Here is a 14,066-nt window from a genome sequence, read left to right on the forward strand (position 1 = left end):
CTCTCTCTCAAGACGAATAGTATCCAGCTGAGGTTCTCTCTCTCAAGACGATGAGGATCCAGCTGAGTGGACCACTGATGGAGATGGACCTTCTCTCTCTCAAGACGATGAGGATTCAGCTGAGTGGACCACAAAAGGAGATCGAGCTTCTCTCTCTCTTGACAATGAGGATCTAGCTGAGTGAACCACTGATGGAGATCGAGCTTCTCTCTCTCAAGACAATGAGGATCCAGCTGAGTGGTCATCTGATGGAGATCGAGCTTCTCTCTCTATTGACAATGAGGACCCAGCTGAGTGGGCCACTGATGGAGATCGAGCTTCTCTCTCTCAAGACAATGAGGATTCAGCTGAGTGGACCTCTGATGGAGATCGAGCTTCTCTCTCTCTCTTGACAATGAGGATTCAGCTGAGTGGACCACTGATGGAGATCGAGCTTCTCTCTCTCAAGACGATGAGGATTCAGCTGAGTGGTCCTCTCATGTATATCGAGCTTCTCTCCTAAGACAATGAGGATTCAGCTGAGTGGACCACTGATGGAGATCGAGCTTCTCTCTCTCTTCACAATGAGGATCCAGCTGAGTGGACAACTGATGGAGATCGAGCTTCTCTCTCTCAAGACAATGAGGATTCAGCTTAGTGGACCACTGATGGAGATCGAGCTTCTCTCTCTCAAGACGAATAGGATCCAGCTGAGGTTCTCTCTCTCAAGACGATGAGGATCCAGCTGAGTGGACCACTGATGGAGAACGAGCTTCTCTCTCTCAAGACGATGAGGATTCAGCTGAGTGGACCACAAAAGGATATCGAGCTTCTCTCTCTCTTGACAATGAGGATCTAGCTGAGTGGACCACTGATAGAGATCAAGCTTCTCTCTCTCAAGACAATGAGGATCCAGCTGAGTGGTCCTCTGATGGAGATCGAGCTTCTCTCTCTCAAGACAATGAGGATTCAGCTGAGTGGACCACTGATGGAGATCGAGCTTCTCTCTGTCTTGACAATGAGGATCCTGCTGAGTGGACCACTGATGGAGATCGAGCTTCTCTCTCTCTTGACAATGAGGATCCAGCTGAGTGGTCCTCTGATGGAGATCGAGCTTCTCTCTCTCTTGACGATGAGGATTCAGCTGAGAGGACCACTGATGGAGATTGAGCTTCTCTCTCTCTTGACGGTGAGGATTCAGCTGAGTGGACCACAAATGGAGATTGAGCTTCTCTCTCTCAAGACAATGAGGATTCAGCTGACTGGACCACTGATGGAGATCGAGCTTCTCTCTCTCAAGACGATGAGGATCCAGCTGAGGTTCTCTCTCTCAAGATAATGAGGATCCAGCTGAGTGGACCACTGATGGAGATCGAGCTTCTCTCTCTCAAGACGATGAGGATTCAGCTGAGTGGACCACAAAAGGAGATCGAGCTTCTCTCTCTCGACAATGAGGATTCAGCTGAGTGGACCACTGATGGAGATCGAGCTTCTCTCTCTCAAGACGATGAGGATCCAGCTGAGGTTCTCTCTCTCAAGATAATGAGGATCCAGCTGAGTGGACCACTGATGGAGATCGAGCTTCTCTCTCTCAAGACAATGAGGATTCAGCTGAGTGGTCCTCTGATGGAGATCGAGCTTCTCTCCTAAGACAATGAGGATTCAGCTGAGTGGACCACTGATGGAGATCGAGCTTCTCTCTCTCTTCACAATGAGGATCCAGCTGAGTGGACAACTGATGGAGATCGAGCTTCTCTCTCTCAAGACAATGAGGATTCAGCTTAGTGGACCACTGATGGAGATCGAGCTTCTCTCTCTCAAGACGAATAGGATCCAGCTGAGGTTCTCTCTCTCAAGACGATGAGGATCCAGCTGAGTGGACCACTGATGGAGAACGAGCTTCTCTCTCTCAAGACGATGAGGATTCAGCTGAGTGGACCACAAAAGGATATCGAGCTTCTCTCTCTCTTGACAATGAGGATCTAGCTGAGTGGACCACTGATGGAGATCAAGCTTCTCTCTCTCAAGACAATGAGGATCCAGCTGAGTGGTCCTCTGATGGAGATCGAGCTTCTCTCTCTCAAGACAATGAGGATTCAGCTGAGTGGACCACTGATGGAGATCGAGCTTCTCTCTGTCTTGACAATGAGGATCCTGTTGAGTGGACCACTGATGGAGATCGAGCTTCTCTCTCTCTTGACAATGAGGATCCAGCTGAGTGGTCCTCTGATGGAGATCGAGCTTCTCTCTCTCTTGACGATGAGGATTCAGCTGAGAGGACCACTGATGGAGATTGAGCTTCTCTCTCTCTTGACGGTGAGGATTCAGCTGACTGGACCACTGATGGAGATCGAGCTTCTCTCTCTCAAGACGATGAGGATCCAGCTGAGGTTCTCTCTCTCAAGATAATGAGGATCCAGCTGAGTGGACCACTGATGGAGATCGAGCTTCTCTCTCTCAAGACGATGAGGATTCAGCTGAGTGGACCACAAAAGGAGATCGAGCTTCTCTCTCTCGACAATGAGGATTCAGCTGAGTGGACCACTGATGGAGATCGAGCTTCTCTCTCTCAAGACGATGAGGATCCAGCTGAGGTTCTCTCTCTCAAGATAATGAGGATCCAGCTGAGTGGACCACTGATGGAGATCGAGCTTCTCTCTCTCTTGACAATGAGGACCCAGCTGAGTGGACCACTGATGGAGATCTAGCTTCTCTCTCTCAAGACAATGAGGATTCAGCTTAGTGGACCACTGATGGAGATCGAGCTTCTCTCTCTCAAGACGAATAGGATCCAGCTGAGGTTCTCTCTCTCAAGACGATGAGGATCCAGCTGAGTGGACCACTGATGGAGATCGAGCTTCTCTCTCTCTTGACGATGAGGATTCAGCTGAGTGGACCACAAAAGGAGATCGAGCTTCTCTCTCTCTCTTGACAATGAGGATCTAGCTGAGTGGACCACTGATGGAGATCAAGCTTCTCTCTCTCAAGACAATGAGGATCCAGCTGAGTGGTCCTCTGATGGAGATCGAGCTTCTCTCTCTCAAGACAATGAGGATTCAGCTGAGTGGACCACTGATGGAGATCGAGCTTCTCTCTGTCTTGACAATGAGGATCCTGCTGAGTGGACCACTGATGGAGATCGAGCTTCTCTCTCTCGACAATGAGGATCCAGCTCAGTGGACCACTGATGGAGATCGAGCTTCTCTCTCTCTTGACGATGAGGATTCAGCTGAGTGGACCACAAAAGGAGATCGAGCTTCTCTCTCTCTTGAAAATGAGGATCTAGCTGAGTGGACCACTGATGGAGATTGAGCTTCTCTCTCTCTTGACGGTGAGGATTCAGCTGAGTGGACCACAAATGGAGATTGAGCTTCTCTCTCTCAAGACAATGAGGATTCAGCTGAGTGGACCACTGATGGAGATCGAGCTTCTCTCTCTCTTGACGATGAGGATTCAGCTGAGAGGACCACTGATGGAGATCTAGCTTCTCTCTCTCTTGACAATGAGGATCCAGCTGAGTGGTCCTCTGATGGAGATCGAGCTTCTCTCTCTCTTGACGATGAGGATTCAGCTGAGAGGACCACTGATGGAGATCTAGCTTCTCTCTCTCAAGACAATGAGGATTCAGCTTAGTGGACCACTGATGGAGATCGAGCTTCTCTCTCTCAAGACGAATAGGATCCAGCTGAGGTTCTCTCTCTCAAGACGATGAGGATCCAGCTGAGTGGACCACTGATGGAGATCGAGCTTCTCTCTCTCTTGACGATGAGGATTCAGCTGAGTGGACCACAAAAGGAGATCGAGCTTCTCTCTCTCTTGACAATGAGGATCTAGCTGAGTGGACCACTGATGGAGATCAAGCTTCTCTCTCTCAAGACAATGAGGATCCAGCTGAGTGGTCCTCTGATGGAGATCGAGCTTCTCTCTCTCAAGACAATGAGGATTCAGCTGAGTGGACCACTGATGGAGATCGAGCTTCTCTCTGTCTTGACAATGAGGATCCTGCTGAGTGGACCACTGATGGAGATCGAGCTTCTCTCTCTCTTGACAATGAGGATCCAGCTGAGTGGTCCTCTGATGGAGATCGAGCTTCTCTCTCTCTTGACGATGAGGATTCAGCTGAGAGGACCACTGATGGAGATCGAGCTTCTCTCTCTCTTGACGGTGAGGATTCAGCTGAGTGGACCACAAATGGAGATCAAGCTTCTCTCTCTCGACAATGAGGATCCAGCTGAGTGGACCACTGATGGAGATCGAGCTTCTCTCTCTCTTGACTATGAGGATTCAGCTGAGTGGACCACAAAAGGAGATCGAGCTTCTCTCTCTCTTGACAATGAGGATCTAGCTGAGTGGACCACTGATGGAGATCAAGCTTCTCTCTCTCAAGACAATGAGGATCCAGCTGAGTGGTCCTCTGATAGAGATCGAGCTTCTCTCTCTCAAGACAATGAGGATTCAGCTGAGTGGACCACTGATGGAGATCGAGCTTCTCTCTGTCTTGACAATGAGGATCCTGCTGAGTGGACCACTGATGGAGATCGAGCTTCTCTCTCTCTTGACAATGAGGATCCAGCTGAGTGGTCCTCTGATGGAGATCGAGCTTCTCTCTCTCTTGACGATGAGGATTCAGCTGAGAGGACCACTGATGGAGATCGAGCTTCTCTCTCTCTTGACGGTGAGGATTCAGCTGAGTGGACCACAAATGGAGATCAAGCTTCTCTCTCTCGACAATGAGGATTCAGCTGAGTGGACCACTGATTGAGATCGAGCTTCTCTCTCTCTTGACAATGAGGATCCAGCTGAGTGGTCCTCTGATGGAGATCAAGCTTCTCTCTCTCTTGACAATGAGGATCCAGCTGAGTGGACAACTGATGGAGATTGAGCCTCTCTCTCTCAAGACAATGAGGATTCAGCTTAGTGGACCACTGATGGAGATCGAGCTTCTCTCTCTCAAGACGATGAGGATCCAGCTGAGGTTCTCTCTCTCAAGATAATGAGGATCCAGCTGAGTGGACCACTGATGGAGATCGAGCTTCTCTCTCTCAAGACGATGAGGATTCAGCTGAGTGGACCACAAAAGGAGATCGAGCTTCTGTCTCTCAGGACAATGAGGATTAGGCTGAGTGGATCACTGATGGAGATCAAGCTTCTCTCTCTCAAGACAATGAGGATTCAGCTGAGTGGACCACTGATGGAGATCGAGCTTCTCTCTCTCAAGACGATGAGGATTCAGCTGAGTGGACCACTGATGGAGATCGAGCTTCACTCTCTCAAGACGATGAGGATTCAGCTGAGTGGACCACTGATGGAGATCGAGCTTCTCTCTCTCAAGACGATGAGGATTCAGCTGAGTGGACCACTGATGGAGATCCAGCTTCTCTCTCTCAAGACGATGAGGATTCAGCTGAGTGGACCACTGATGGAGATCGAGCTTCTCTCTCTCTTGACAATGAGGATCCAGCTGAGTGGTCCTCTGATGGAGATCGAGCTTCTCTCTCTCAAGACGATGAGGATCCAGCTGTGTGGACCACTGATGGAGATCGAGCTTCTCTCTCTCAAGACGATTCAGATTCCTGGTGTTCTGATGTAGCACCAGCAAAAGGCTTTGATGATGTTGCACCCGGTATTGAAGATTCAGTTTCCTGTTTATCTGATGGAGCTAAAGACTCCTCAGCCTCCTCTGGCTGTGGTAAAAAAATCTTGAAGCAGATTCGCAAATTCTTCTGGAGAATCGCAGAACCCTTTTATAGATGCTTCCGCAGGGAGGACTGAAAACGTTTTATATTATGTGGAACTTTTTTCTGCTGTTTGATAACATGTATTTGTAATATGTGAATAGTTCTACTAATAGCTGTTACTTTGCTTACTTTACTGTCCTTTAAAAAAAAAAACTCACAGACTGATTGCAAGAAGTCAAGTCAAGACACAGGAGTAATTTTAAAGAAAAGGTGGGTTTATATTTGACCCCAAAACAGAAAACCAAGTTTACACCAAATTATAAGAACAAGGCCTATAAGAGGTCAACTTAAAATAACTTCAAATCAGCAAGATGAAAAATAAGGAATGAAATAAAAAAACAGACCTAACACAATGACAAAAATGGGGAATTTGTCCAAACCAACTCCAACACAAGGGATAGACAAAGTGGTAGCTAAATTACCTCAATACAAGAAAAAAACTCACTTAAACCCAAATCCCCCCATGACATCACAGCACATAGCAATAGCAATTTTATTTATATAGCACATTTCGTTACAAATAAGCTCAATGTGCTTTACATTTAGGTTAAAAACAAAGTCAAAACACAACATACAAAAAAAGTCTTCCCACAGTCATTAATAAGTTACAGAGATCTTATCAATGAAGTCATACACACCACAAAGCAAACATCAGGTATCACAAAAGTAATCATATACACACACACACACACACACACACACACACACACACACACAAATAACTTTTCATATGCTTTGGAGAACAGATAGGTTTTGAGTTTGCTTTAAAAGTAGACACAGTATTGATGGACCTCAGGTCAGGAAGTAGTTTGTTCCATAGAGAAGGACCACCTAAAGGCCCCTTCTCCGGACTTTGATCTTATTCTGGGTATGGCTAAAACACCTCCATCTGATGACCTGAGGGTCCGGGTTGGGTTGTAGTCTGTGAGCAGGCCTCAGGAGCTGAACCATTGAGAGCTTTATGGACTAATAATAGGATTTTGAAGGTGATTCTGTGTTGTAAGGGGAGCCAATGGATAGTTTGGAGGACCGGAGGGATATGATCAAATTTTCTCGTATGGGTCAGGACTCTGGTCTAAGAACTTGGTCTGCCCTTAGCCACGCCTTTTGCCTAGATCAGGAAGTTCTCTCCCCCAACATGCATGTAACTCAAAAGAAAGAAATAATGTTTAGTACAAGTGAATTGAGTGTTTACACACCAATGTATAAACTGTTTACCCACCAAATTATAATAACGAGGACTTTAAAGGAGGCCAATTTAATCTAACTTTAAATCAACAAGATGAAAAATAAGGTATGAACTCAAAAAACAGCCCTGATACAATTCTTCTCCTTTTTTTTTTAAAATGGCATGTGGCAACTAGCTTTTAAGGTGCATTACCGCCACCTAATATGCTGGAGTGTGGGCCAGAATACCTATGACTATTACAGAAATAAACTAAATAAAAATGTACACAAAAAAAACAAAAAAAAATAAAAAATAAAATATTTTAACTAGTCCAGTTTCTTTTAGAAATTTAAACAAGGCTGTATATTTCCCTTCCTCTTTATTCAACACATTTCTAAGACTCATTATTTTCTAGGTAGGTGTGGCATGCGGTGTAAAAGCGCTTTGAGTAGTCAGAAGACTACAAAAGAGCTATACAAGCTCAAGTCCATTTCCTGTCTTCCAAAAGTTGTTATATTATTTCCCCATTTCTATCAGCCTGTTCCCCTCCCACAATGTGCTAAGCGAGTTAAAATCTCCTCTCCAAACAATATGGTGTTTAAAGGGATACTTCACCCGTTGAAACATGAATCTGTATTGACATTGGGTCATATATGTAGTAGAAATGTGAAATAAATGTTGAAGTTGGAGCCTTCTTGGCCGAGAAAAGGCAGAAAGTGTCTTTTTGGCTTATGTGGATGAAAGACACCAAATCCCAGAATGCACAACACCGCAGGCCACTCCCACTAAGGTCCTCTATTTCAGAATCAGTATTAGGAATATTTTATTAATCCCAGAGGGAAATTCGATCGTTGCAGTTGCTCCAAAATATACAATATAGCAGTAGAAATATAGTAATAAAAACATTTACAGACATATTGTGCCACGCCTTTTGCCCAGATCAGGAAGTTCCTTCCCCCAACATCCAGGTAACTGAAATGAGTGTTTAATCTTACAATGTATAAACTGTGTGCAGTAAATTTGAACAATGCATGACTAAATACAAAAATAAACTCATAATGAATCAAACTAAGTGTGTAAGCTGTTTGTGTGGTTGACTGCAAAATAATCATGTGCTGAGGTGAGAATGTGGGTGAGTGATATACCTGGCTCAGGCCATCACAAAATCTCTAAAATAAAATTCAACAAACTTCCTTTGTGATTGTGTCTATGTTGACCTAAAAAGATCAATCTCCAGGTCATAGAATAGAGTTTCAATCTGTGAACAGTGACACACAATGTTCAATATCTTGACCATAGATCTATAACACATGGTGAGAGTTAATAAACCATCTTTTGACTTAAAGAATAAATATTCTGCCCTTATGTACGAACCAACGGCGCTGTTTTGAACTTTGGGGCATTGACTTTTTATCCATAATCCAAGAGATGAAGTCAGTATAAAAAACACATTGCATCACACTCTGAAGAATCGAAACATGGAGGGTTATAACTTCAACAAACTGAAACTGTCGACCCAACTATAGTAACTAAAATATGAATTGTAATGATGACAAAGTAACTTGATCAGTGTTTGATCTTTGGACTCTTTAGTGATTGTATGACTTATGAGTTCATGTTCACTCTTTCTCACAAGGTTTAAACAAAGTGGGTTTATATGTGCACTATGTCACTGTGTTACACAGGAGTCAATAATCAAATGGTCTGATCAAAAAGTACGAGAAAACACGAGGGAAGGAATAGTGGTACAGCTGGGAAACTGCCTAACAGACTTTAGATTTCCAAATACTATCAAACCTTATTTACTGCATACAGCATACTACGTGCATGTTACGATGGTTGTTTCTGTCTGTCATTGAAGTGTGGGAAACAGTACTTGAGGTGAATATTTTTCCTGAATCAGTACGACATCCGGGTATTTTTGGCATACTGCAGATCTCGCATTTGTTCGTATACTTCATACTGCATGCTGCATTTTTGCCAAATCAGTACGTACTGCTTAAATAGCAGGCGGTTTTGAAAACAGCTACAGAGACTAAATACTGAAGGGAAGTAGAGACAACTAGACACAGGGGAAACACATCAAGTAATCACACACACAGGAGAAGTCCTCAAACAGACACCTGTTAAGAAGCTGAAGATATCCCGACATCTGGATGACGTCGACTGGGGCATGTTCCAATCCAGCTCGAGTGACGTAGACGAGTTTACGGAAGTTGTGACGGACTTCATAGCAACGCTGGTAGACAATGCCGTTCCTATGGTGTCTGTCCGGTTTTTCCCAAACCATGGGTGGATAAATCTATCCGCACCGCTGTGAACGAACAGACCGCTTCATACAACTTGTCACTTCTCACCGGCAGGACAGAGGAATACAAAGCAGCATCTTACAGACTGAGACAAGCAGTGAAAGACGCTAAGTGGAGGTACAGGGACAAAGTGGAATCCCAGTTCCAGCAACGTGATTCAAGGAGCTTGTGGCAAGGACTGCAGACAATTGCTGACTACAGGAAAAGAGCCCATGTCTCGGTGAGTGCAGACGCCGCTCTGGCTGACGAACTTAATGACTTTTATGCGCGATTCGAGGCTAGCGCTAGCACCGCTAACGTTAGCATGCCAACTGATGCAGCCAGCAGGATCTCCGAGGCCGGAGCGGCACACTCGCACCCGCTCACTGTGTCAGAGCACGACGTGAGGAGGACACTGAGAAAGGTAAACACCAGGAAGGCTGCCGGGCCAGATGGTATTTCTGGCAGAGTGCTGAAGTCCTGTGCCGACCTGTTAGCTCCAGTGTTTACCACCATCTTCAACCTCTCCCTGAGTCAGTCTGTGGTCCCCACATGCCTGAAAAAAGCCATTATTGTCCCTGTACCGAAGAATGCCTCTCCAGCTTGCCTTAATGACTATCGCCGAGTAGGACTCACCTCTGAAGTGATGAAGTGCTTTGAGAGACTCATCAAGATGCAAATCTGCTCCTTGCTCCCTGAGTCTCTGAATCCACTTCAGTTCGCATACAGACTGAACAGATCCACGGATGATGCTGTCTCCCAGGTACTACAAACCACCCTCACCCATCTGGACAGAAGGAAGGGGGACTATGTGAGACTGCTGTTCATTGATTTTAGTTCAGCTTTCAACACCATAGTCCCCGCCAACCTCCATTCCAAGCTGATCAACCTCGGACTTAACACCTCCCTGTGTGCTTGGATCCTGGACTTCCTGACGAACAGATCCCAGGTGGTCAAAGTGGGCAGACACACCTCCAGCCCCTGCACCCTCAACACCGGCGCACCACAGGGCTGTGTCCTCAGCCCCCTGCTCTTCACCCTGTACACACATGACTGTGTGGCCACAAGCAGCTCCAACATCATCGTGAAATTTGCTGATGACACAGTGGTTGTTGGTCGCATCAGCAACAATGATGAGCAGACATATACAGGGGAGGTTGGAAACCTGTCACAGTGGTGCCAGCACAACAACCTGCTCCTGAATGTCAGCAAGACCAAGGAGCTGATTGTGGACTTCAGGAGAGGACTGCAGAGGGATTACACCCCACTGAGAATTGATGGGATGCTGGTGGAGAGGGTGTGCAGCTTCAAGTACCTGGGGGTGCACATCTCTGAGGATTTAACATGGACAACCCACATAGACAGTCAGGTGAAGAGGACGATGCAGCGCCTCTATCACCTCAGACAGCTGAGGAAATTCAAAGTCTCTGTGAAGGTCCTGAAGACTTTTTATTCCGGAGCGGTGGAGAGTGTGCTGACTGGAAACATCACCCAGTGGTACGGGAACAACACTGTGCGTGACCGAAGAGCCCTGCAGAGGGTGCTGAAGTCAGCAGAGTGTACCATGGGTGCAACACTCCCCACCCTCCAGGACATCTTCACAAGGAGGAGCACAGCCAGGGCAAACAGGATCATGAGTGATCCCCACCACCCAGGTAACGGACTGTTTACGTGGCTACCCTCTGGCAGGTGCCTTCGACACATCAAGGTGAACACAGAAAGACTCAGGAAGAGCTTCTTTCCTCAGGCTGTCCGGACTGTTAACTCCACTCTCCTCAGTTAAAAACAAAACAGAACTGTGACTACATGATGCACACACACCACACATTCCAATCTGCACATTGCACTTTGACACCCTGGACACTTTACACTGTTTACATTATTCTATATTCTATATTTTGTATATTCAAATAATTATTTTTTAAATTTTACATTATTTTCTATTTTACTGTATATATGTATATTAGTAATTTCAGTGTTATTGCATGGCCTTGCAGAACAGTCTTTACATTTCACTGCACATCTGTATGAGCATGTGACAAATAAAAATCTTGAATCTTGAATCTTGAATCTTGAATCGTGACATGGTTAAAGAGCATCATCTTGTGCTAGCTTTGTTCAGCAGTGAGATAGCTGCAGGTATAAAAGACGTTTTTGTTCTCCCTTTAGGAACAGCAAATCGACAGCCAGAGCGGGAGAAGTTGAAACTCTCCGTTTAAGGGATGAGAGCGGGCATTAAAAATAGTGCTCACCACACCCTGCAGATGTAAAGAATAGAGATCCATCAGGTTGGATTGAGACTCTCCTATAAGCTTGCTCGCCCACTTGACAATTTGATTGAGAGCGTTTTTGTTTTGAAGAGTCAGGTTACCAAACCATGAAACAAGAGAAAAAGACAGGATTGATTCAATGAAAGCCCTGTAGGAGAGCTGTACAGAGCTCGTAATAAACAGAAGAAAGGGAACAACTAATATCAGATTCAGCAAGTTAAATAATATATCTAAAAGCAGAATTTAAACAAAACATAGCTGAATTATTTGTATCTAATTTTGCGTAATCAAGTATAACTGAGAATTTGAAAAATGGGAACAAAACAGTCAGAAATGTCGTAAAGTCAGTCAATGACGTGGCTGGGCCCTCCTCAATCGTGATTTCTTTATGTCAGTGCCTGTGTGTTGGATCAGTGGCATTAGCTTCCTTGGTAACATTCCCTTCTCGGCTGGCTCAGATCTATTTTTGTAGCTGACTGAGAGAAGTTTGTCGGGGTCAGATGCCCGGGTCAGACTTACAGTTCAGCTCAATGGACCCGTCCATGAAGCCAACATTGCAAAAAAACAAACATAAAATGTGATAACATTTCTTAAAGACTAATTTCAAGAAGAGGGGGATTATGTTGTGAATCACACCACATTTCTCTGAGGAAACATAGAAGAAGGCAAGGTCAATAAAATTTGTTTGTGTTGCTTTGATTAGTTCAGGTGAGTATTTAGGTTTTCAAAAAAACATCGGTAATCATTATGGACTACGTATATTTTAGCTAGTCAGAAATCAGAGGTCATAAATGTGTTTCAGGTTCAAGTGAAACATTCAGCGTTGATCTGACTCAGGAGCGACCGAGTGTTGAAACGAGTCTGTTTAAAAGTGAAACATCAGAATGTTTCCACAACCACCAAGTAAACAATTTCATCTCTGTTCAAGTTTAACGATCACTGTCCGTGTGAATACATTCCCCAGTTTCAAAATCAAAGCAAATGTTTTGGATGTTCTCGAATTCCTCAAAGTTAAGAATGTCACCAGAAAGCATTCTTCCCTTTCCCCCCCGTATGGGTGGTCTTGACTCAACTGGAGAAGTTGAGCCCATGACTCACTTTGAATGGCTCAGGGCAGCAGTGCAGAACCAGAAATATAATAATAGTAATAATAATACATTTTATTTATAACGCAAATAAGTTTGAATAAATAGGAGTAAATGCAAAAATATTTTAAAAAATATATACTTTTAGATTTTAGATAGCCTGCCATGTTTTGTTTTTTAAATAAACTAATTTCTGGATTGTATCATAGAGTATCAACGTTTAAAAAAAGTAAAACTATATATCCTCTGTGTTTTTTTAACAAATGCTGCATCAAGCGAACAAGACAGACCTGTACAAATTATACAAAGAGATTAGGCTCCCCAATATTGGGTAAAAGGACTTCCAGTTTTACTGTGGTACCGTGATAACCCTAACATATTTATATCGGCTAACTAAATTAGTAAAAGGGGGATTAAATAAGACATGTAGGCCTAAATTAATATTAAAGAGCCCATATTATGCCCTTTTTGGGGTTCGTATATTTAATCTATGTACCTACTAAAGTATGTTCGAAATAGCCATAGAAATAGAAATGTCCCACCAATTTTACCATATTGGGAATGCAGCCACTTTGGCTCAGAGGAGAGCAAAAACATTAGCACCTTAGCACTACTGTGCTACCGCAGGCTATGGCATATCGTGGGCGTGCTACAGAAGTTAACGGGCATACAACATGAGCTGCAGGGCTTGCCACAACGAGCCAATGGGCTTAGATCAGTGATCTCACACTGACAATGACGTCACACTGGCAATTTTTTTTCGAGGGGGGGTAGAACCGAGCGTTACATGCAACTAATGCTGCAGCTAACAGGAGGGTGTAGGTAGGGTTGCCACCCGTCCCGTAAAATACGAAATCGTCCCGTATTTTACACTTTGATATTGCGTCCCGTTTTGAATCAATACGGGACGCGGTTTGTCCCGTATTTCCAAGATGTTTGTTTGGTTCTTTTTTGGCATGAACAATGAGAGCTCGTCAGTGATTGGGTGAGAGAAAGTCACAGGAGTCAGAAGGAAACATGTCTGCAGCTGTCTCTGATTCCCGCACTGTGCACCATTGAAACGTAAACGGATGCAGAAATACAGACGTGACTAGAAAGTAATGCCTGGCTTGACAGTGTCAGTGAAAATGAATATAATGTAAAGGAAACTATTGTAGGCCTACTTAATATATTTTCTCCCATGTTTATAGATAGGTTATTCCAGTATAGTTTGGATAGTGTGAACATTTTTCAGTACATAAAACAAAAAGATGACATTTATTTTAGCCTAATCTGTATTCACACTATGGCCTGGGCGAGATATCATCAATACAACATCAATATATCGACAGAAGACACTTAATTAATACAATAAGAAAATAGTTCAAACCCATATTAATAGTATCATTCATGATTTCATGAGAAAACAACAAAAACGACAGACAGAAGGACAGAATAAAAATAAAAATACTATTAAATTCGTACTGTTTATTTAATTAAAAATCTGTCATCTTACTGCTCCCCTCTATGTTACAGCAGTGTCAAAAGCACTTCAATAA

This window comes from Labrus mixtus, chromosome 21, assembly GCF_963584025.1.
Source record: "Labrus mixtus chromosome 21, fLabMix1.1, whole genome shotgun sequence".
NCBI lineage: Eukaryota > Metazoa > Chordata > Actinopteri > Labriformes > Labridae > Labrus > Labrus mixtus.